Genomic DNA, 25,472 nt, shown 5'->3' on the forward strand with positions numbered 1-25,472 from the left:
GAAAGGTACAGAGAAGTAAAGGACAGAGAAGGACATCATCAAGGCTCTAGGACCTCTGAACTTAATGTCAAGATGAAGAAATACCTCTAGAGAAGCAGAGAGAGCAGATGTAAATCTTGTGGGCTGTGGCATTTCATTACAGTATGTGCTGCTTGACGCAAATTCTGTAGGAGGTCTGAGAAAAGTGCAATTGTACCATCAACTGAAGGTGTCACAGCTGTCTAGAAGTTTGCAACTGTCCTCCCAGATGGGTCGTGGCTGGTGAGTGGGAGAAAAAGGGAGGGCAAGCAGCATGTTGAACACTCCTATGCAAGAACTCATGGATGGAAAGCACAGTATCACAGGACTGGCCCCAAAATTCAAGTGTTTTTTACAAGCTGTTGCCAAGAGGGAGAGATACCAGAGGAGCTTCTAGCAGTTGAGAAGAATTTGCCCTGTGATGGCTTTATTGGATAATGACATTCCAGTATTGAAATGAAGAAATAGCTTGGACAAGAACAGTAATTGATCTATATTTGCTAGAATATAAATAAAAGTCCCATAAAAAAATAACTTGCAGTTAACTCATTAAATAGTCCCTCCAAGTCATTATTTTAGGAGCTGTGCCACATTAGAAGAAACTTAGTAGTGATGGACTATTTATTTATTTATTTATTTATTTATTTATTTATGTTTACTTTGCACTCCTGAATAAAAATTCATTGCCTCAAACTGTGATTTTCCAAGGTCCAGACACAAACTATACAGATTGTTACCATTATCACCCTCCTCAAAATGCACTAAAAGTTGCATAGAGTATGGCTTATTATCATATATATACTCATAAACCTTGTGGTCTCTGACTGTGGGTTAGAGAGCTTGTGTGTAGCAGGAGAAACATACTTTCTTTTTTTTTTTTTTTTGGTTAAAAAAGAAGAGCCTCATTATCATCCTTCTAACATGAAAGTTCTGATGGTAGGTTTTAGAGAACCCTTCATCTTCATTGCTCTTCAAGAAATTGGAGTAGGAATCTATGATTGTCTGTAATCACTTGGAAACTTAAAATTGACTTCCCTCACTTACCTGAAGAAAGTCATTATATATTTTACATTGACCTTTATCGTTTCCCACAGAGAAATGGATTCCATTCATTAATAGTTTTGTGTCATTAGAGAATCTAAATTGTTGTTTTACATATATTTCAGGAGCTGCGTGAGAATAAATCTCTTCTTGCCCTTTTCTTATCAAAAGTTTTATAAAAGAAATAAAAGAATGGCATGAATTGCCATTATTAATGTTAGTTGCAAGTTTAGCATTAAGAGTAGAGAAAGGTATCTGTTCCTGAGCATGAACTGTGGAATGTAGAAAAATAAATGTCAAATTAATTACCTGTATTTGATGGGTTAGCTTCAAACCACTCAACCGTCTATGCTTCTTTGAGGTTGTAAATGACTAAGAAGTTCCTGTAGGTTGTAAATAAAGGTCTAATTCAAAACTGTAATTTTTCTCAAATGTGATAATGATATTTTTGAAGGGAGAAGGTTCCATTTCCACTCAGAAATGCTAAAAAAAATTCATACATGCATATTCATGAATTGTGTCATACCCCGTTGACTTAGAATTGGGATTACATATTTTTTATAGATGTTATAAAATATCACTTTTTCTACATACCATTTTCTGTGTTAAGATTATTTTACTCAAGATAAAAGAGAGCCTAGACCTTCATTGGAGGTTATCTGAATTAATATAGGAAATGTGGGGAGACGTCTTACCTTCTCAGAGGATTTTTGCAGCTTGTACCAAGTTTGATCAAAATTAGTAGTTAGAGTATAGCAGTCGTTTACATTCCCTGAACCTTAAAAATATTTCCCTTCTGCAGGTGTTCTCATTCTGTATAGCAAATCAACTCCAGAAAAATTCTTTGGACTCGGCCTTTCTGTTTAGCTTCAGATTGTTTTTAATACATAGTCTTATTATCTGCCCCCTATTTTTTTTTAATGGGATTATATGCTTTAGTTATGATAACTACCAAAAAAAAAAGAAAAACAAACCCAAAAACAGTAATTCTCCTAATTCTCCTTTCAAATGAGTATACCTTATAGAACCTGGACTGCATTTTTTAAAGTGATTGTTTTGAGTCTTATTTTTTAAATGCCTTACTTGAGACATATCTGTGTTTTTTGTATTAAAAAAAAATAAAAATAAAATTAAAAAAAAATATTCTGAGTATCTATCTCTTAAAAAAATAGGCCTGCTTGCCTGCTTACACAAAGTCAGCCTGCATGCCAAAGAACAAGGCCATTCAAACATAAAAGTTACGTGTGAAAAGTCAAACCCCATCAATTTGAAAGCTTTCTCCCTCACCTATTACATTTTTATCCTACAGAAAAGCTATTGTTTACCTGCCAGGTCAGAAACAATTGTGGATGAGAATAACAAACAGGAATGTCATATAACATGGTATAAACTTATCCTTGCCAGACACTACGAACGGAGTATGTAAATTTTACTGTGTACCAACTGAAGAAAAGTTGTTAACACTATAACTTTTTCCAGCTAAGTAATCAGACCATGACGGAAGTGAAATGAACCTGAATGTAGAAATCAGCATCTGTGGCCTAAGGCAACTGGAAAGCTTCCAGGAGATATGTCTGCTGTTCTGCTCTTTGTCAAATAGACTCCAAAATCTAGCATCCCAGCTGCATCACATCACCAGCTGTCTCCCTCTACCTTTCTCTCTCTCCTGCCTCCCTCTCTACCTCCCTCTCCCTCCCTGCCTCTCCTTCCTCCTCTCTTTCTCATTCTTTTTCCTTAGGGACATGCATAACGTGCTTTTATTTACTAATGGGAGAACTAGAAATTACTTATAGGGATTTGAGTAAAAACAACATACAAATAATTGGATAGCAGTACAAGACATGAAGATGTTTAATACCTACATACAGCCACAGTGTAGTTTTTTGGTTTGTTTTTGTTTGTTTGTTTGTTTGTTTTTCCCCACAATGAGGGTTAAAAGAGCCACTATTCAGAATAGCGGTGCATAAAAGCAAAAAAAAAAAAAAAAAAGGAAAAAATATTAAAATAAGACTTTATGACAGAGATTCATATTGCCTGGCTTAACACACTTTTGTCAGCATGCCATACTGATATTGTCAGAAAAGGTGAAAGAATGAGAGGCACAGATTTTCCCCCAGAGGACAAGTGAGAACCACAGTTAGGTGTCTGCTCTGAGCTGTTTTCTGGAAGACCCATTATCCTTCTACTGACTCCGTAGAGCACCTCATGAGTTGCACTCGGTGTCTGACTTTGTTTCCTAAACTGGTGTCCAAAGTTTCATGTCGCAAGTATTTTTTCACCAGAAAAATGCGAAGAATTCAGAAGATGTAAGAGCAATGAAAAATTATATATATTCTTGCAACCTGTAATAAAATTACATACAATTGGTACACTTCATCAGTTTTTATGCATTTATCATTGTCTACATTGATATTAATTTGACACTCCTACCATAGAAGGTGAAGATGAACCCATCAAGCGTAATAGTTAAAGTTAATATGATTATTATCTTTTTGCTAGTCACTATCTAGTATGGATGACTAGCTTTGGCCAGCAAGTTACTGTCTTTTCCCTGTTCTGTTGCACTGCTAACTAGGCAACGGTAACACTGTTGGAGTCATTGTCAAATGTTTCTGTAAACATGAAGTCTCCTAAGTTTTTTAATTGCATTAATATTTGGCAAAATCATTATACAAGCTTGTAGAGTGCTATAACTCTGTTCCTGGAAGATGATAAAGTCCTAATACAAATTAATAACGCAATCAGTGCTATACAAAAGGAAAGTTTATGCTTGCTGGTCATCTATGCACTATGGCACAAGGGAAAAGAAGGCTGGAAAACTGAGAAAACATATTTATATAAAGTTCAGCCACAAAGAAGCAAATATTAAATCACACAACATCTTACAGAAAGCTACATGAATTTTTCATTCATCACAGTTAGTATGGATATTCCTGTCAAGAATTTTTCAGACAACTCCATGGATGTCAATGACAACATGTTAGGATTAGGAAAAAAAATAGTGACTATAACTGTAAAAATAAAGGAAAAATAATTTCTTTTCCTGCCTTTGCATAAAATATTCAGAAACTCTTGCTTTCTGTGTTTTAAAAGTTATTGTTTGATCTCTGGCTGTGGAATGGGTCAGGAAAATATTGTGCAATATAAACATTAAGGCACAAAAAAGAACAGTCAAAAAAACTAGTTAAAATCAAAGAGACCTCAGCACTGTGTGTAATGGAAGCACAGGCAGAAATTTGAGAAGAACTATAGACTTTAACATGATGGTGTTGTTAAGACCAATCAGAGGAAGAGCTCTTCAAAAGAACTTTTCCAGATGTCATTAAGCATAGGTTTGATCTATGGAATGGTTTTCAACATTTGTCTCTTAAAACTTTAATCTCAAAAATTATTAATTTCTGAAGCTCTTCTGTCTTTGTTGTTTAGTTGGTGGTTTTTTGTTTGTTTGGTTGGTTGGTTTTGTTTGTTTGCTGGTTTTTTTTTTTTTTCACCAGCTTTCTTTCAGTATTCTGTGCAGAGCTCACTTTCTCCTTAAAAGCATATCGTCTGCATACTTTTAGAACTACTAGAAACAGATTGATTTGTTCTTATTACAGCTTAGTTTTCAAAAAATGATGTTTTCATGTGCCTTGAATTAGTCTAACCTTTCTTCTGTAATTTGTACATAAAATTATAAGCTATATTTCCTTCTTATCTTCAAGGAGATTATAGACTAATTATGGCTTGTATCAGTCAGCAGTGGCCATTTTCTTACATCAGTGACTGCTTTCTGTTTGCGAATTGATAAAATACAAACACAGTGCACATCATCTCTGAGAGTCTGAGCTGTGGTCCTTTCAGGATGCTAGTCCCTCATTTAAAATTACAGGGTTTTTTACTGTAATAAAACTGGAATTCCTCTTCACTGCACTAGTTGTAGCAGTAAAACCACAATCCAAAGGTAGTAAAACCGTCTGCAACAGTTGTGAGGTCATACCTGTACACTTACTGGTCACTTTTCCTTGTTTCTTTTTTTCTTTTTTTTCCCCCAAACCTCTACTAGAGAAATAAAGGAGAAAACAGAACACTGTGGCTATATACATATATGTGTGTATCTACATACCCTTATGTACACAAGCTTGTTATTAGCAACTGTACTCATATTAACTGAATCAGTAATCTCAAACAGCACCCATCTGGTGCTACTCTGGCTATAGTCCCTGCACAAAAAATGGCATTTTCCCACACTTGGAACAATTTCCCTGGAGAAAAGAACAGCTTGGTTTGTCTTTGATAACTATCAAGTTTGAGGGTGCATTCTGATCCCTGCTAATCAGTTTAAGAGTTTGATACACATCCTTGCTTTCTGGTCAAGAAAACATTAAGGTCTCTTACTTAAACTGCCTTCTCAGTCTAAGTGGTCCTCACTTTAAGTGAGCCATCTTTTTACAATAAAAAGCAACAGAAAGAGCTTCTTCAAATACATGGCAGATAAAACTAACACTAGAGGCAATGTAGGCCAGCTGATGCATGAGGTGGGTGCCCTGGTGACAGATGATACAGAGAAGGCAGAATTACTGAATGCCTTCTTTGTCTCTGTCTACTCTGCCAGAGGCTGTCCTGAGGAGCCCCGTACCCCTGAGGCCCCAGAGGAAGTCAGGACAATGGAGGAGTCTGCCTTGGTTGATGAGGACTGGGTTAGAGACCAATTAAGCAATCTGGACATCCATTAATCCATGGGTCCAGATGGGATGCAGGTGCTGAGGGAGCTGGCTGAAGTAATTGCTAGGCCCCTCTCCATCATCTTTGCTATGTCGTGGGAAACTGGAGAGGTGCCCAAGGACTGGAGGAAAGCAAATGTTACTCCAGTCTTCAAAAAGGGCAAGAAGAAGGACCCAGGTAGCTATAGACCGGTCAGCCCCACCTCCATCCCTGAAAGGGCGATGGAACAAATTATCCTTGGTGCCATCTCAAGGTTTATTAAGGACAAGAGGGTCATTAGGGGTAGTCAACATGGCTTCGCCAAGGGGAAGTCATGCTTAACCAAACTCATAGCCTTTTATGAGGACATAACCAGGTGGATAGATGATGGTAAAGCAGTGGATGTGATCTATCTTGATTTCAGTAAAGCATTTGACACAATCTCCCACAACATCCTTGCAGCTAGTGTGGTCTGGATGATCGGGTAGTGAAGTGGACTGCGAACTGACTGAAGGAAAGAAGCCAGAGAGTCACGGTCAATTGGACAGAGTCTAGTTGGAGGCCTGTATCTAGTGGAGTGCCTCAAGGGTTGGTACTGGGAGGAGTACTATTCAATATATTAATCAATTACTTGGATGAAGGAATAGAGTGCACTGTCAGCAAGTTTGCTGATGACACAAAACTGGGAGGAGTGGCTGACACGCCAGGAGGCTGTGCTGCCATCCAGTGAGACCTGGACAGGCTGTGAAGTTTGGTGGGGGAAAATTTAATGAAATATAACAGGGGCAAGCGTAGAGTCTTGCATCTGGGCAAGAACAACCCCGGGTACCAGTATAAATTGGGGAGCGACCTGTTAGAGAGCAGTGTAGGGGAAAGGGACCTGAGGGTCCTGGTGGACAGCAGGATGACCATGAGACAGCACTGTGCCCTTGTGGCCAAGAAGATCAATGGCACCCTGGGGTGTATTAGAAGGGGTGTGGTTAGTAGGTCGAGAGAGGTTCTCCTACCTCTCTCCTCTGCCCTGATAAGACCACATATGGAATATTGTGTCCAGTTCCGGGTCCCTCAGTTCAACAAGGACAGGAAAATGCTGGAGAGAGTCCAGCACAGAGCCACAAAGCTGATTAAGGGAGTGGAGCATTTCCTTTATGAGGAAAGTCTGAGGGAGCTGGGTCTCATTAGCTTGGAGGAGACTGAGGGATGACCTCATTAATGTTTATAAATATGTAAAGGGTGAGTGTCGCAAGGATGGAGCCAGGCGGTGACAACCAATGATAGGAAAAGGGGCAATGGGTGCAAACTGGAACATAGAAGGTTCCACTTAAATATGAGAAGAAACTTCTTCACAGTGAGAGTGACAGAGCACTGGAACAGGCTGCTCAGGGAGGTTGTGGAGTCTCCTTCTCAGAGACATTTAAAACCTGCTTGGACACATTCCTGTGTAACCTCATCTAGATGTTCCTTCTCTGGCAGGGGGATTGGACTAGGTGACCTTTAAGGTCCCTTTCAATTCTGAATATATCTAGATGTTCCTTCTCTGGCAGGGGGATTGGACTAGGTGACCTTTAAGGTCCCTTTCAATTCTGAATATTCTGTGATTCTGTGAGTCTGTGATGTGCAAAGGAACACAGATCATGTTTCTTGTTTCCACCTCCACTGAAATGTATGCTGGTAAATAAGCTATTGTAAGAAACTCTTTCATTCAAAAAAGAAGGAATTAAACTCTCAAGTTGTGAGTACATAAAATGACATTTTTCTAGTCAATTGAGCTATTCCTATATGCATATCCTGCCATACTCTGTTAGTGGTACAAATACGTGTTTATTACTTTCAGTATCTTTTAGTACTTCAGAACACTGGGAGAATAAAACTGTGTTCTTTAGCAGTTCAGGCATTGCCAACAGTTGTTGAGTTAATTCTTGAATTCTTGTTATATTGTTATATTATTATATTCCACCTTTTAATTTCAGTTGTTATAATGGAATCAGACTCATTTGAAGTGATCCTAATTTCTGTGTGATGGATGTGTTTCTTTCTTTGTCATTGTTCATATCAAACATTGTACTCATGTATCTCTGAAATTCTGTTAATCTTTTAAAAAGTCTTGTGATTTTTAGAGGAGGAAAGTCATTATTAAGTTCTGATTTAATAGTTTAGTTGTTCAGCTGCTTTTTCAAAACAAATGACAGAATTAGATTTCATTTAATGTAGAACTCTCATAAATACGTAAGACATACAAGGTAAAAAATAAAAGCAGTCTTTTATGTACATATGTGTAGTAAAGTTTTGGAAAAGTAATTTTCTTATTCCTTGTATACATGTAAACCCACAAGAACACTTTTAAGGTTTTAATGGGGAGCATACAAGAATCAGTGATACCAAAATACATAAAACTAATACACTTTTCTCACAACTCTGTAAACCTACTGTGAATTAGCTTCAAAAGAACAACATTGGCAGCAAACTCGCTGTGACTGTGTGCCTTGTTCCCTCCTCACACATCCACTCATCACCTTCCAGCTGTCAGGACACCTGGGAAGTTGCCTGTGTCCAGATGTCATCCCCTCTCTGTTGAAGGAATCCTATGAACAAGGTATACTTCAAGCACTTTACACAGGGATAGAACTGTGTTGTAATAACATAAAATACAAATCAATTAAAATACTCCATACAATAATGAAAATTTGATTTCTTTCAATTCTCATTTTATCTCCCTCATTCTTCCCATAAAAATAAACAATAGGTTTTTTTACTTCCTTCAAAACCCTGCTAAAATGGCTGCCAAGTTCAGCCTCCCACGTCATTTGTCCCTTACGGACAGTGGTTAGTGAAGGAATGTTAGACTTGTCCAGTCATTGAAATGGACAATAAAAAGGCAAAAAACCTGATGGTCTTCGGTCCTTTGACACCAAAATTGTGCTTGACAATCCATATTCAGGGACAGTGGGACAGCTTGGAGTGTCTGTCTTGTGCTTTTGTGTCACCTGTAGCACTATTGCCACTGTGACAGCTCCTGTACTGCATGGCTCTCCAAGGTACATATTGCTACTTTCCACGCTTGGTAACCTTAAGTGTTTATTCTGCAGAAGTGCATGGTTTGACGTGTGTTTTGTTGTCCTCATCTTCCTAAGGTGCCTTCTTTATCTGCTGCAGCAAGCCCTCAAGGAAGCCCTGACGAATGGGTACCCTGGCACCACTATTTTCCTTTCTTTTGCCACAGCAGAGAAGAACTGAGCATGGGACTGGTAAATATGAAGGTTCTTTCACTATCAGATTAATTTCTAAAAAATAAAGGCAAGTATATATTTTAATCCTTGATGGCTTCTGGATGTTTTCTTGCAGTATGATTTGCTGTTAGCCAAACCCTTCACAGTGCCTGATTCACCAGGGCACATTATAATTCTGAGAAGTGTGAGCTGTTGGAATGTAATATATGTATACAAATGTGTGTGTATCTCAGCTAGGAAATTAGATGTCACTGAGATCTGAGTGTTTAGAAGCCTGGTAAATCAGGCAATCTTCAAATGTTAAAACAAAACTTTACCAGGGCTGATATTCATGAACAGCATCCTCATACTAGTGGTTATTTCTCAGTTTTATCACTACTTACAACTGCGTATACAAACCCATTAGTCTTTAATACTTGTATCTTGCATTAGGTCTGAATACACAACACCACAGAGCTGATGTTGTGTAGTTAGCACTGACAGATGTGGTCCCTGATGGTCTTCCTTGTTGAGATAAAGCTGATCAGTCTGGACTGGTCTTTGATGAAGAAAGTCAGAACAGAAGCAGGTTTGTCTTTGTTCTTTACCAGTTTTAGTCATTCATGCCTTGTGTTATGTTCTTTCCCTTCTCCCTAAAGGAGAATCTCATGTACTTTCATTGCTGCTTATTTTTGTTTTGATTTTGAGAGCTATCCTTCATGCATGTTCGACAGGATGTTGTGTATTTGCAGTCCCTTGTGCTCCTCTTGTTCTTTGCTTCTTACCTTGCATATTATATTACTTATATCACTGTTAATGTGTTTTACAATGCCCTCTGCATGCAGCTACAGAAATCTTTATTTTTTCCCATTGCTGATCACATTCCTCACATACTTGTAAAGAATTCTTACACATTGTGTTTGCCTATGCCATCAGTAGTTACACGTTGTTGGTTACATAGGCCAGCTAATATCATTTGTAACTTAATTATTTTACTTATAATCTGTAGGTGTGTGGCAGGATGCAAGCCCCCCTTTCTCCCCCTCCCTCCTTCATCATGGAAGGAGTAGGCACATCTCCCTCTCTCTCTGCTACTTGAGGCTAACAGCTGCTTTTGTTTGGCGTCAGAGCACCCTGGCCACGGCCATTAGGAGAAGGGAGTACTGAGGCGCCAGTGAGCCGCTGAGTGCCTGTGGCCAGTGTGGGGGATGTTTGGAGGCTTCAGAGGCCCCCACAGCCAGTGTGGGGGTGCAGAGAAGCTTCTGGAATGCCTACAGTCAGATCTGATCAGCCTATAAAAAACGGGACTCTCGTCGAGACTCCGCCCCTTGTCGCGGGTCTCTCAGAGCATGCGCGAGATGCTGCCGCCGAGAGCCCCCCCGGGATGGAGACTCCGCTTGCCGTGCCACCACGGGTGTGAGTAAGATTTCTCCTCGCAGGATTGCGAGTGTATTTATACTTTCCGTGCACATACGCACGTGTAACTTTCCGTGCTCAGTATGAGCACGTGTAAAATTAATCCTTGCATAATCGCGGGTGTATTTTCCCCCCGTGCTTCCCCATAAGCACGTGTAACTTTCCGTGCTCAATATGAGCACATGACCACATGTGTAAATTATTTCCTCACACAATCGCGGGTGTATTTTCCTCCCGTCCTTCCACATAAGCACATGTAATATTCTGTGCACATTTTCACATGTATTAACCCTCACTGGATTGCGAGTGTATTATAAATTTACCCTCGCAGAATCGTGAATGTACACTTTCCGTACTCACTATGAGTACGTGTATCTCTTTAAAAATAATCCCGCACCGTGTTCAGGCAAGTGTGGACTCCTCCCGGACTCAGAGACAGTTCTGGCATTGTTTTGGGTGAAGCCATGTGCATGCACTCTGTGGACCACCTGTTGTATTAGTTGCTGCCCCTTAATAATTTTCCTCAACTGATATCCAAACCTGTATTTAAGTCACTTTTGGAGTGCTAAAACCCTGTTTCTCACTGGTTTAATAAAAGTTGTTTTGGACCCTGTTGTCCCTTAAACTAACCTCGGGGTGCCTCCGTGACAAGGTGTCATAAACCTCTGCTTTGACCATAGTGTAGTAGGATAGATCTATTCCTTTGCTGATCGTCTGCTAGGAGGTTGCACTAGGATGGTTCACCAGTTTCTGATAAGTGGTCCTCATGCCCTGTGTACTACAGAGGACTTTTTTTTGAAACACAAGCATGAAAAGACTGAAACAGGAAAGAAGTAGAGAAATAGAAGGGGGCTAACCTGTGTGGGCAGAAAGAACAACCCTGCAATAATGTCTGTACCTTCATAGGTTTCTTTTTACCCAAAACTTTAATGAGAAAGATCAAACATCTCCTGTTTCAAGTTACTCCAGAGTAAAGAAAAAGCCTTTCAGCACAGCAGGGAGGTTTTGTTTGTGTTTGCTATGAATCTACTGCGGGCTGTGGCTGCTGCACAACCAAACTGTCCCACGAACTGGGACTTCGTTGCTTCCATCACTTTCCACCTACTTCTCCCCAGACTACAACCTTTCAGGAGTACCTACTGATGCAGAAATTTGCCTGCTTCCCTACTGCAACCACAGATTCAGCAGACTGTGTTCAGAATGATGACAGGCATGCTGATGTGAAGCATGGCAGAAACCACCCTGCGTCATCCACCTGCTTACTCAGCCCTGTCTGATACTTTTCTTCTACAGTCTTCCTCTTCCTCATCTTCCCTACCAGAATGAGCCTTACACTGTTTCATAGGACCCCAGAGGCCTTGTTGTGGCCTGAAAGTCACCACAGCAGGATTGTGCCACTGATGTACCTTGCTTATGGCAGGCTGAGGGGATGCTTAAGGACTAAGCCTAGTATCATGATCTGTGGCTGGAGATGGAGATGCTAGTTAAGGCACATGGACAAGCAATCTGGAATGGTTTCTCAAAAGATGTGTAACAAAAATTGCTCTGGATAAATGAACAGCCTCTTAGCCCTCCTCCTAGCAATCTCTTTCCCTGCTAAGCTTGAGGTTTCAAGCCAGCCTGCCAGCTGAATCTTCACATACAATGGATTAATCAGTCTGCATATAGAGACAAGATAGAGAGACAGACAGATGTCTTATTTCTTTCCCTGATCTTCACGTACACCAACACCTTCAGCTTTAAGCCAGAAGTGTCACTTCTTCATTATCCTTTATAATCACCAGCAGCCAGCTGGTTGCTCACCTCCCAAAAGGACCAGAACAGTGCCACAACATCTTTTAACCTTCTGTTAATTGGTTATGTGCTAATGGTTTATCCTGAGGTACAGGGTCCAGCAGGGTGCAGAGTCTACCACCATGTGTTCCCAGGAACTGAGCTGGAGCAGAATTTCCATTTATTTTTGTCTGAAACAGAAGGATTCAGAATTGCATTAACATTTTTCAGTAAGCAAAAGTTCATGAAGTGAATGAAGATAAAGAGGTAAGATACTAAAATTATTTCTTATTTAAACTATAGAGACAGAGCTATAATGTGAGATTTTAAAGGTGATAGTACATCAGGTGAAAGAAATTTAAATATTTGCATGAATGAGTTATTTAAATTTTGTCTTATTCACACAGATTTTTCACTTCCTAACTCTCTCTAAAACCTCAGGAAACAGTGAATTAAAAAAAATATGCTATCAAGTTTCATAAGGTCAATGCAAGGTGTTCAGGATTTCCTAATTAAAGTCTATTAATCGACTGTATTAGTTAGGCATCGGTTAAATACAAGCACCTCTAACCTGTACACTTTATGCTTACATATTAAAAATCTATGCATTTTGCCAATACAGTTGTTCCAAACAAATTGTTAACTGGTGATTCTGTGCAGTGTTATTTTGTGGTGACTGAAAGAACACGCCCTCAAGAACTGACTTGCAGTATGGTCACAGCATATGAAAGATTACACATTACATAATTCTACAGAGTACTTGCTCATTTTCTACAGCTTCAATCTAAATGGCAGTCTTTTGAGACAATAGATTAAGTTCAGTATGGAAATGAATAGTAGCAAAACAATATTCTGATCAATTAAAACATAGACCTGATTTTTTTAAAAGGGCAGGTTCAGACAACTGAAAACAGTTATGGACAAAATAAACTGGGAGGAAATACTGGAACATGAAAGCATGAATGATGATTGGGAATTTTTTGCGAATACTTTATGAAATGTCAAAACTTCCCACAATTCTATGTTTATGAAAGGCTACTTCAGTACAATAATCACCACAGTTAAGAAGAGATGTGAAAATGGCAATAAAAATATTTTTTCAAAATTCTAACATACAACACACAGAAAATAGAGAAGCAGATGGAAGAGAACAAAAAAAATCCAGAAACAGGCTGCTCAGGTACATTGTAGTAACACCACAGCCTGTGTTATTTAGAGTTAACAATACTAAGAAGGAATTTTATAAATTTACTCAGAATAAATGAAATGCAAAATTTGCAATAGCAAAATTTGATATTAGCCAAAAATACTAACATGACTAAGCAAAATACAAAACCCCTATAAATATTACATAAATATACTATTTTAATGTTTAAAAAAATGCAGAAAATGAAAAGCTACTGTGTTGAAAAAAGGTGTAATATATACAAGCCGATAAAGTTGATACCAAACAAAATCAAGGAAATGGAACATAAGTCTCTACCATCAAGTATGTAGGCACCTGGGAGGGAAGAATATGAGGAAAAGTAGAAGGGTGAGTTTGAAGAAAAGGAGGAGGAACTGTATGAGAAGAAGACAGGAAAAGAGAACAGAAGGAAGAACATGTGAAGGTGAAAGATAAGAAAAAGAACAAAGGAGGAAGTGATTAGCAAATGAACAGAAGTAATAAAAGATGGAAGAAAAAGAGGAAGAGGAGCAGGAAAAGGGTAAAAGGAGTAGGAGAAGGAACAGGAGGAAGAAAAACAGGAAGACTGGGAGAAATGGTTGGACTCAATGAACTTAAGGGTCTTTTCTAGCCTAAATTATTTTGTGATACTATGATTCTGTGACTCTGGTAGCTCTGAATAAGGCAACTAAACTCCCTATTAAGAGCAAAAGCACAGGTCAATCACCTCAGAACAGAAATCAGAAAAGCTTTAAGTCTAAATGCTTAGCTGTCTAAAATTAAGCAATAGGAATGGTTTATCTCAGCAACATGTCTTAAATCCTCTGACACATCAAGGTTCTATCCAACACCATTTGAAAATGCCTCAGATTTCACTAAAATATTGCCTGTGGAGTTTGGTGCACTTTTGGACTTAGTTTTCAAGGCCTGGGAAAGTGGAGTTTCATTTTTAAATCATGCTTGGAGAAGTGACTACCATAAGAGCTAGGCGGTGATATACAACTACTTTCCAAACTGAGCGATTGTTTCATGTAGTGACAGTTTTGTGTCATAGTTACAAATACATTTTGTAATGAAGCTTGCAAAAAGGGTTCCGTTCTTTTTGGTGAACATCCTAACAATTCCTCATTAACAACATACCACTTTATGTCATTTTCTCTCTTCTATTTGACCAGTTGTCCTGTCATTATTTTATGCAAACATGAGGCAAACAACTTGACCTCAGAGTAATTTCTGCAGTAATAATAAAGGTTTGTTCCTTATGGAAGGGTATTTTTGTTTACTGTTTCCAATGAAAGAAGCTTTGGTTAGGCACATACTTCTTAATAAAAAAGGCTCAAAAAGGATGCCCAGCTCCCAAGGCCCAGTGAGTGGCTTGAACTCACATCTGCAAGATCTCTCTCAACTTACTTTCCTCCAAAGCAGACTTGCGGCACTTATCCAGATCCAGATGATATCCAGATCATTCAGGAGGTCCTAGTAGACAACCAGGAAGAATTAATAGAATCATAGAATCATTTTGGTTGGAAGAGACTTTTAAGATCATAGAGTCCAACCGTAACCTAAATCTAGCACGAAACTATGTCCCAAAGAGCCTCGTCTACGGATGTCATCACAGGCACCACATCTGAAAGCAGAATCTTTGAATTTCTTTTCTGCACTACTGAAGCAAGTTATCTCCTTCTAAGGGTGAATATCACCTTGCATTGTGAGTGAATCACCTTGCACTGCTAGTGGCACTGTCAACTGTAATAGAAGTATCTTACTGCTTTGGCTGAAAATCATGTGATCATTTTGAGAAAACTCACGTTTCACGTGGGCCATGAACTCCTGCAGTTTGCATCTAGATGTCTGAGGGTCAGCCCAGACATCAGCATCATCAGCATTGACTGGTTGGTATCCAGCCAATTCGCTGTTGATTATAAGGAAATAGAAAGAGAAAATATGTAAATTAGCACACCTGGTTTGTGGGGGAGAGGGCAAAAAGGGAACTATTACATGGCACACAAATGAGTGACTCTTTTCCTTATCATCTCAGGGCAATGCCGAAGGCATAACCAGCCACAGAGTCACAGAGGAGCTGGTAATACCTAAAGATGTGGTATGATACCAGAGGTGTTCCAGGAACAAAAGGGAACTGACTTTCTTGCCTCCTCCTTTTCTGTTCACTCATTAAACTCTATTTTGTTCATCCTGGAAACTAAAAGTGCAGTAACTTTTTGTGGACCGGAAAATGGTCATGTACTTATACCTGTAAGCACATTGACATGGACTTGTCTCCATCTAGCCTTCAGCACAGCCTGAGCTGCCAGCTCTGCTTCTGCAGTCATGTACACTGTAGTATTTTCAGTGAAGAAAAGTAATGCAACAGAGAGATAACAGTCCACGGAATGGTCTGGAGACACATTCGTTTAGTATCTACAACCACCTACAGCCCAAAGGCAACATTGCCTATAAGGTTACGGGGATCTGAGAGATTCCTTTGCAAGACAATGACATGAACAGGCTGTCTGGAGTTGTGCTTTGAGCACATTTTGGCGAATGCCTCCAAAATGTGAAGGGCTGACAGTGCTCCCTGAGTAGGTCCAGGTCTCACCATACATTGGCATCACCATACATTTGGGTCTGAAAGAGGGTCAGTGTAGACACCACATACTGTAAGAAGGTCACTGTGGTTACCATACTTCTTCACCGTATTTTCTGCAGCCTGCTGTGTAGGGGCTGTGCATGCTATCTAGCTCTATATTAGACAATGCTGTGCTGTGCCATGTTGCTGCTCAGATACACAGAGATGTAGCAATATGTATTGCCAGTATTACTGAGATGGTTACATGCTGCTCCTGCTGAAGTGTAGCCATCTTGTTACACATGGAATGCCCAGTACCAAGAGGGTGTTCACCATATGGTCATAAAAGCCAGCGTCTTACTACAAATTCAAAACTGCAGAAAAATCTTGAAGCTGACCACCTATGACCTGAACTCCGTTTGTTCACAAGGACCCAAGCAACTAAGAGGTGAAAAGTTTGGGGAGGCTGTTACATCATGGGTAGCCATGGGAGCAGAGCTGATACTGAGGGTACAGGACATTAAGGACATTGGGGTGTTTGTAGGAAGGATATGTCATGGACATTTGCCATGCAAGACAATCAAAATCTACTCCCAAGAGCACATCTATTGTTCCAGCAGTGTGTGGAAAAAAGTGTTTCTCTGCTGTGCAGCAACTTAGATATCCTCAGATGGATCCAGGGAGGATTACACAACTCTTTGTGGCTATGTATGGCAGGAACATTCCTGATTGGAGGAAAGTCTTTGCAAGCTGCTATGTTGATCATCATTGCAGTATGTTCTGAATGAGTAGTGACTTGCTGCATGATTTACTAGGGTACTATTCAAAAGTAAATAATTTTTGCTGCTTCTTTGGTGTGTTGGAAAGCTTTTGGTTGTAGAGAGGCCTGGCCACCCAGTACCAATTCATTTTTCCAGGGCAAGCAGCACATTGTAGATATGCTTCTAAGATATGACACATATTTAACACTTTTTTGATTTGCCATGGATATGGCATAAGGTGGGGGAGGAAGGAGCTGTTGCGTGTGCTACAGTAGGACTAGAAGACAAGTCAGTCACCATACAAGTCAGTTATCCATACTGTCTATAGTGAATGTTTCCTTGAGCAGAATTCCTTCAAATTATTCATGGAATTTGTTTTAGAGAAAATTAGTGGAGAACCCTTAGACAAAGTCAAGATGTGATATAGTGTTTCAGTGTGGACAATCAAAAATTCAGCCCTAGAATTCACTCCCTGGACTTGGTGTTTTGTTTTTTTTCTTGTTTTGGTTTGGTTTGGTTTGTTTTGGTTTGGTTTGGTTTGTTTTTTTAGCAATATATATATGTATATTGTAGTTATAAAGTTGTACTTGCTAACAGTTAAACTAATAGATAAAGCTTGATTGATGTAACTGGGTCTCTTATGACCTTTTTTTTTGTTTTGTTTTCAGGAGTAGGTGCTGCTGAATACTCCTAATGGCAAAGCTGGTACCCATTCTTAGCATGTGCTGGTGGCATCAAATCCCTGTGATAAAAAAGGAATGCAGTGTGTGAATACCCAGGAGGCTTAGACATATGATAGTGATAGAGTGGCTCATCACTGTCAAGCCTGGTATTTTTCTGAGTATGCCCAGCAGGAGACTTGTGTCTCAGGAAGTTGCTTAAAAAATCTGAAGTGTCCATGAACTTCAGGAACCTCAAGTGTTTGGGCATGGAAATGATACCAAACAAGCTATAATGCAAGATTTAGATAGTAACTTGTGCACTGAATTCCTAAGATCATTTGGGATAGATAACGAATTGAAAGATGGTAACAGAACCAAAATCAGACATAATGGAATGCAAGTCTTATTGCTTGAATTTCATATTATGCATTGAAGTGGAAAGTTTGGGTGAAGGCAATAATACTGATGAATTATTCTCATATTTCTGTAAACTATTTGGCTTATCAGCATAGCCTCTATTGAAGAGAGTACTACAAAGCACTTCGGCTGACAACACATATCTAATTTAGTATTTCAATGGAATTTCACTTGGAAATGTATTGTTTGTATTTGATGTCTTCTTCAGTGATCTAGAAGAAAACAGGATATTGGGGGATTTGAAAATGGTGTAGCTGTAATTAAGAAAGATCAGTTTCTGAGGTAGCTAAAAATAGTTAATTGGATAGGCATATGCCAACAAGATTTTCAACACTTAGCAAGATCTAAATACAATTCCATCATTGTAGACATAAATAGTTACCTGCTTTGATATCACAAAAATAAATATGAGTTCCAACCAAGATGAATCAGTGGAGGAATATCAAATCAAACCAGTAGTATTGTACTACCTGTATATAACCACAAGGAAAACTGTTACTGGAATGCTGATATCAGAATCCATTCTGCAGACAAGAGGCTGAATGCTACAGTAATAATTCAAAGTAAGGGAAACATTTGTGAAAATGAGAGAATAACGGAAATAACGGAGTCTTTTTTTTTTTTTTTTTTTTCCCCTGCCTAATAATATCACTGTCCTAGCTAGTCTGATCACTGTCCCCAGAAATATACTGGGAAAAAGTTTCTGATGGTGGATGACTTTTTAATCTAGAGACAAGGCTCAATGACATTGACAGGTTGGAAATGGAAGTAAGATGTCATATAAATAAACATAAAGTGGGGATTTTTGACAGACAGGACAATTAATAGCTGGAACAATTGCCCTAGAACATACTGTAGCTTTTTAAAAGACTATTTCATGAGCTAATTAAAACAATTATGAACTTCATGCAGAAACTGCTAGATAAGGTGCTATAGCATGTAATAGGCAATTAAGCTGACTATATGATCCTCAAGGTGCATGTTGATTGTAAAAGCTGTGAAAATGTCTCTTGAAGTTTCTTACTTGCATTCAGTGGTCAGATTTTATGTCATTTGTCACAGTCAATGAAGGCAGAAAATTTAAGGGAAAAAAAAGCAGCTCCAGCAGTTGAGATACTCATACAGCATGCTCTCTATACTCCCTAGAGTATATTTTATTTGTTTGTTTGTTTGTTTTTTCTCCAAAACACACTATGCAGGAACTCTCACCAAACTGAAATAGAACGATAAGATTTTTCTGAAAAATAGACTATTTTTTGAGATATAGTGAAAAAAAAAAAAAAAGTTAAAGTCTCACATGGTTCACAGATGTTATGGAGTAGTTTAGGTTGGGAGGAAATGGTTCATATAGTCTGCTCCAACACCAGGTGTGGTCAGTTTGGATCAGCTTTTCGAGGACCATGTTGAGTTCTGAATGTCTCCAAGGATGGAGATTCCATAATATCTCTGGGCAACCTTTCACAGTGTTTGAACACCCTTTTTATGAAAACTTTTTCTTAATGTCTTATCAGAAATTTACACATTAGAGTAGTTGGCTTCTCCACAGTCTCCTTGTTCTCTCTTTTATACCAGAGGCTGGTCCAAGGACAGTTAATGTTGCTCCATCTCCCTGTGACCCTATTATTAGAGGCCTATAATCATTCATACCCCTTGCCAATCTGAGGGGTAAGAAGTGGTCAGCCTTCCTGTGGTTTACAACTGCTGAAAAAGTACAAACTTCATTTTGCCCCTGTATTTTTTCATAAATCCTCTCACTTGTACTAACAACAGTATTGAATTGATTCAAAGCTACTGAAGCTGATAGTTTCTTCCACTTGGATCATGTCAAAATTGAGTTGGTGTCATGAATAGAAGTGTTATTCAATGTGTATCAGTACCAGGTTATATTCAGAGTTTGTATTCAAGCATGAAAACTTCTGTTAAGTAGCTAAATATCTCCTCTTTCAGGAGATAAGTAATTTTAGAGGGTTGTAGATGTTCGGGACACATTCATTCTTTTAAGCTGTTCTTATCTGTATGCATAGTGATATAAAATAAGAGCTATTTTCCAAAGTTCAAAGAGGAGTTCTCTCTATATAATGTAACAAATGCTTCTCAACATTCTGACCGTGATTTCATGGCTTTACAAACATGGAGACCAAGATTATGTTTCTTTCTGAAATAAAAACCGAAGACAGCTATCCTTGGCAGCACAGCAGCTTTCTTCAGGAGCAAAGCAGCAAATACCTTGTTTGTTGAGTGCAAATCCAAATATAGAGGCCTTCATGTATCACCTCTCCAGCTGATGATTTTAGATGACTTAATGATTGCTTCACTTGCCATCTTCTTCAGTTAGCCACTGTAGTCTTGATGTGATCCTGGAAGCCTAGTTAGTAAGAAGAAAATATCATATCATGAGATTTCCAGAAATAAAAGAGGTTATGGCTGCAACTTGCTTTCACTCTCTGTTCTCTCTGTCTAGGTGAAATAGGTGGCTGAAAGCCATTTTCTAGTGCAGTAACAGTAAGAAAAATAAGTAGCAACAGCTTCAGTGTTGCAAACTCAGTGTAATGTAAAAGAAGTATTTTTCAGCTTGTTTTCTAAGACTACAAAAAGATGTTCTGCCTCAAGGTGTCTGGTGTTTTCTAGTAACCCTGGCTAAATTTTAATGAACTTTTTTTGTCATTATCTTTTTGCATTAACAGAGGCTAATTCTCCAGGCAGTTCTTATATGCACAGCTAAGTTTTACTGCAGACCAAATCCAAGGATATATACAGAGAAGGCCTTGAAAACTATCTTAAGGGATTCCTCATTAAAGCAGTGGTCAGAAACCCTGGTCATCTATGCTTCTGTCTTGTCCACAGGCTCTGAGTTCAAAGGATACTATTGGCCACCAGGGGATACTCAGCCTTTGCATTGGAGTTGTAGCAGGTGAAGAGTTACTTTTACTTCTCCCTCTAATAATATTGCTAATGCAAATTCATTAAAGCTTTCAAGAATAAAGTTAAAATGCCCTATTTACCTACAACAGTTGTATTCTGATATCTTTTACAAAATTGATGTTAAAAAATTGGTCTGAAGTCAATTCCTGTAGCCATGCAGAACTTAGTGTACTGTGACCTGTTTGTGTAGATATATACTTCACAAAGCTGAGGAAAAGAGAATATTTGAAATAACATTACTGGAACCTTTTCCAAACGGCTGATACCTCCCACCCTGGAATAAGGCTTTCATTGTTCATGAATTCACTGACTATGATCTGATATTATGCAAATTTGATAGACTAAAAGAAATATGGAAGAAAAACCACAGTTGTATTGGAAAAAAATAGATTTTATTCTCTTAGACATTGTTCCATACAATGAAGTATTAATCTTCTTGGGTATTCTTAACATGAATTCTGTTTATGTTATTTTGTTTCTTCTATTCTTCTCATAACAAAAGACATTTGTAAGTTACTCCACAGGTCATTCTGAGTGTCTGTTTTCCCATTTTACTACTTTTCTCAATTCTCTCTGCAGGCATCTTCAAGACATGTCACATTTCTATCTTCTGTTGTGAGAATGCATTAAAGTGAACAAAGAGTAAGTTATATTTGTTATATATTACTGAGTTTTATACTATTTTTTAAAGAAGAATAAATTTTAAAATTAAATGACACTTTTATATTATAAAAATTACAAAATATTTTCAAGGTCTGATTATTAATAATCCACTAAGCACTTGCTAAGTTATCTGGTAGTCTTGCTAGGAACTTAGTAGTTATGATATCTTACTCTCTGTTGTTAGTAAAAATAGTTTTACAGTTAAAATATACATTTGTTACAGTTATTTGCGTACTTAAGGGCAAAATCCAGCTTAAAATTATAGTTTCCTATTTTATCTACCTATGTGAATTACACAGACTGCAACTTAAAGGTTAATGAACCACATAGGGCAGTTAGAAACCAATGGTCCATGAAAACTTTAATATATTGTACATGTAACCATACTTTTCCTCCTAATGTATTTATTTTTTTGTTCTCTCAAGTGAGTTATTCCTTCATGAAGGAGAAAATAAATCAGATATGTATACACATATATGAAAATAAGCATTTTCAAATAAAGTAATTAAATAGAATCAAAGTAGCTAGATGTTAAAAGCATGCACATGTGAATTCAGAAGCAATCAATGTATTGACGGCTGACACAGAAATACTTTTTTCATTTGTATTCTTGCTTTCTGTCTTAAGAATCAAACACCCAACAATGAGCTATCTTGAGCAATATGTCCCAAAACAAGGATATCTAACTGAATGCCAAGAAGGGATGGGGTAAAACTGCACTACAAATAGCTGATGACAGCTGTAAGTGGTTTACCTGTAGGTTTATCAAATCCCTGAATGCATGTTTCTCAGTGTCTGCTTCAAAACCTACTTGGCCTTCAGGGCTGAGAGAACAGCATCAATGGGAATATTACGACTTCAGAAAAGGCAGTTCCAGCATACTAAAGCACACTTAGTAAATCTTATTTCAGAGAAAGAAAAAGCCTTGCTTTTAGTCACAAGGAAATCCTGCTAAAAATTTGGGAGAAAGCCTGTTTTAGTACAAAACCATCCTGACTCTAAGAAGTTTTAAATGATCATAGAGTTTTCAGTTATGCCAATTAAGCAAGTACGATCTAAAATACTTAACAAATTCTGTGGTGTATCTATCAATATATGTGAGCTTACTGAGAGAGGTAACATAAATTGGAGTTAATGCTCAGAATAAACAAGTGGTCTGAGAATACAAAGGATTTAAAACTTCTTGATGAAAAGTTCCAATTATAACTGAAATGACAAAACCAGAAAAAAAAAAAGTATGGTAAGTTTGTAAGCCAAGGTTTTCAGATCTTTAGACAATAAATATTTAAAAGACTTCTTATAAAGCTATCAAAGTAGGTAGCTAATAACAATATAATAACACAAAAATCACTGTATATAAAGGGAGAAGAAATAAATATAATAAAGTATTTAACAACAGATCTCTAACACAAAACAGTTCTACATATTAACCAGAAAGGTTTTACACTTTTTAACAAAAAAACAATTACTGTTGTGAAAACACAGAGGTGGAAAAAATGAAAATTACTTTAACAATACAGAAACATATCCAAGATATGACAATTCATAGCTTGAGAAAAATTTACTATGAAACACTGCTCAGATGTGGGCTGGTGGCGAAGTAGGGAGAAACTAGTGGACAGGCTGGGGGGAGACACTGAAATAGGAGATGCTGAGATACCTACAAGAAAGCTGGGAGATTTATAGTGCTTTGTGGCTTCATATATAAATTTACATTTTCAAAACCTTCTAATTTGTACTTGCAAACCTGACAAGAATACAGATTGGTCTTGGTGTTCAGATTTGTGTGATGACTCCTTGCTTAGCCTACTGCATGAGTCACTGCAGCTTGGGCTAAGGAAGAAAACACTCAAATTGACAGTAGTCCTGACATCCAGTGGAGGAGGTGGGAGATTAAAACACACTAATAAATAAGTTACATCTGTTCATATACAGAAGCACAGATATTTGTAGTTATTGAATGTGTAATCACACTGATTAATGCCCTTTTTAGTCCCCCATTATTTTTTCAATTATTCTTACTGTAGCACTCTCTATGAAAACATAAGACTTTCAAATGCAATTTAGGCAGCAGAATTGTAAGATTTTTTTTTTTTAATAGCTTTATCTTTATTTTATTTTCCTAAGAAAAACACAGTATAATGTGGTCAAGTATCCACAACTGTTTTGAAAGAAAGTAGGAGACTTTATTTCATTATTACAGGAAATGTTTATGGGTGAACTACTTCAGTGGTGTTAATATTGCAAAACATTTACGTATTCTATAAATTGCTACAATGCCTTTATTGTATAGTTATATAACTGAACCATGGAATGAGGGACAAATGAGCAATCTAAAAAGGAATATGCAGCTTATGGGTATAACTGATACACTTAACCTCTAGCTGTAGTTTGGTTCGGGCTGACTAAGGAGCACCAGACCTTATGCCCTGTGTTGCACCTACCAGCTGGAAAGCTCCTGCCTCACATACAAGAGAATGAAGGTGCTTCATAAAAATATTTCAAAAGGTGCTATTGAAGCCTCAAAATGCAAGACAACTGAAGTACAGAATCAGAGCTAAAACAAAGACAAATGTCTTGTCTATAGTGTTGACTAGTAGCCAGCTACTTCGCTCTATAAATATTACCATCAGGATGAGCCCAGTTTGGGCTCTCCCTGAATTGCAGCTGGACTGCAAGCCAGGTGGCTCTCCCCTTGAACAGGGACACCTCTCAAGTTTTGAGATTCCTTATCTGAGACTAAGAGATACTTCCTTGCCCAAGGTGAAGAGATCCCTTAACCACAAAAGATTCTTGGTAAGTGATTGATTTCATGCTGAATTAATACTGATGAAAAATTATTGTTCCATACTCAATATTATTATAAATGTTGTATAGGTAATTCCATTAGGCATAAACTATTGTCCAATTCTGAGACTAAGGTTAGACCTAGCTGCACCTAGGCATCATAAGTAATTTATAAAGCAAGGAGGTCTCTTCTGAATCTCATGACTCTACTGAAGGGTCTTCCTTATTCTTTGCATCTCTGGTCTCTGTGTGAATAATTTTAACTCAATTTTCACTCAGTTTTCCTCTGTATATTTCTTCCATGCAATAATTAGTAAGGTGAACTTTTCCATCAAAGTTATTGCACCTTGTCAAACCATTGTTAAACTTTGTTAAATTCTATGAAATTTATTGAACTCTGTCAAATTATTATATTACCTCAGTAAAACACGTTGCTGCTACTCTCTTTTGAGTGACATGCATTTCACTCATCTGTAACAATAGGAAATGTTTGTTTTATCATGTCAGGTAGGAAAATAAAGAGGACCCTTTGACAAACAAACAAACAAACAAACAACAAAAAAAAATGGATTTAATTTGTTTTCATCTGTGAGCAAAGAAGGTGAGCTGTTTGGAAATTAATCTCTTTTGCTTTGTTTTGTTGGTTTTGGTTTTTTTAATATCATCTTTCAAATATTCTTATTTCATTCCAGTTGAGTTCTAAGTTGTTTTTGCTGGTTAGTTTAGAGGCAAAAGAAACATACGATCTAGTTGCATTTAAGAAAATTAATATCCAGACAGTTTAGCTTTTTCAGACTATTATTCAGCTGAACACTAGGGTGGTTGCTCTGCTGTTGTGTTTTTTCCTTTCTCCACCAGTAATGTTGTTGAAAGCACTGAAGGGTGAGGAAAAGAAAAATAATCTTGAATAATGGTTTGGCTTTAAAGAGTAATTTCATCATACTTAAAAATACTGTGCAGATGAATACTGTTTGATATGAACTTATTGACCTCGGAGTAAAATAATACAAAGGAAATATTTATATTAGATAGTTGTGTCTGGTGTGACACATTCTTTTTGTAGTCCAGTAGCACTTCTGAAATCAATAGAATTAATTTTGTATTTGAATTTAAGTATCTTTGAGACCTTGCTGGCTATAACATTGGAGAAGTATAAACATTGTATAAACCAACCTTGTGGCTTTCTTCTAGACACTCTCCAGCAGCTTTATAGCCTTTTTATCCTGTGTTGCCCAGAACTGCACACAGTGCTTCAGGTGAGGCCACATCAGTGCAGAGCAGAGTGGAACAATCACTTCTCTCGCCCAGCTGGCAATGCTGTGCTTGATGCACCCCAGGACACGGTTGTTCCTCTTGGCTGCCAGGGTACGCTCTTGGCTCATGTTGAGCTGGCTG

Source organism: Streptopelia decaocto (assembly GCF_964273445.1).
Source record: "Streptopelia decaocto genome assembly, chromosome: 2".
NCBI classification, from domain to species: domain Eukaryota; kingdom Metazoa; phylum Chordata; class Aves; order Columbiformes; family Columbidae; genus Streptopelia; species Streptopelia decaocto.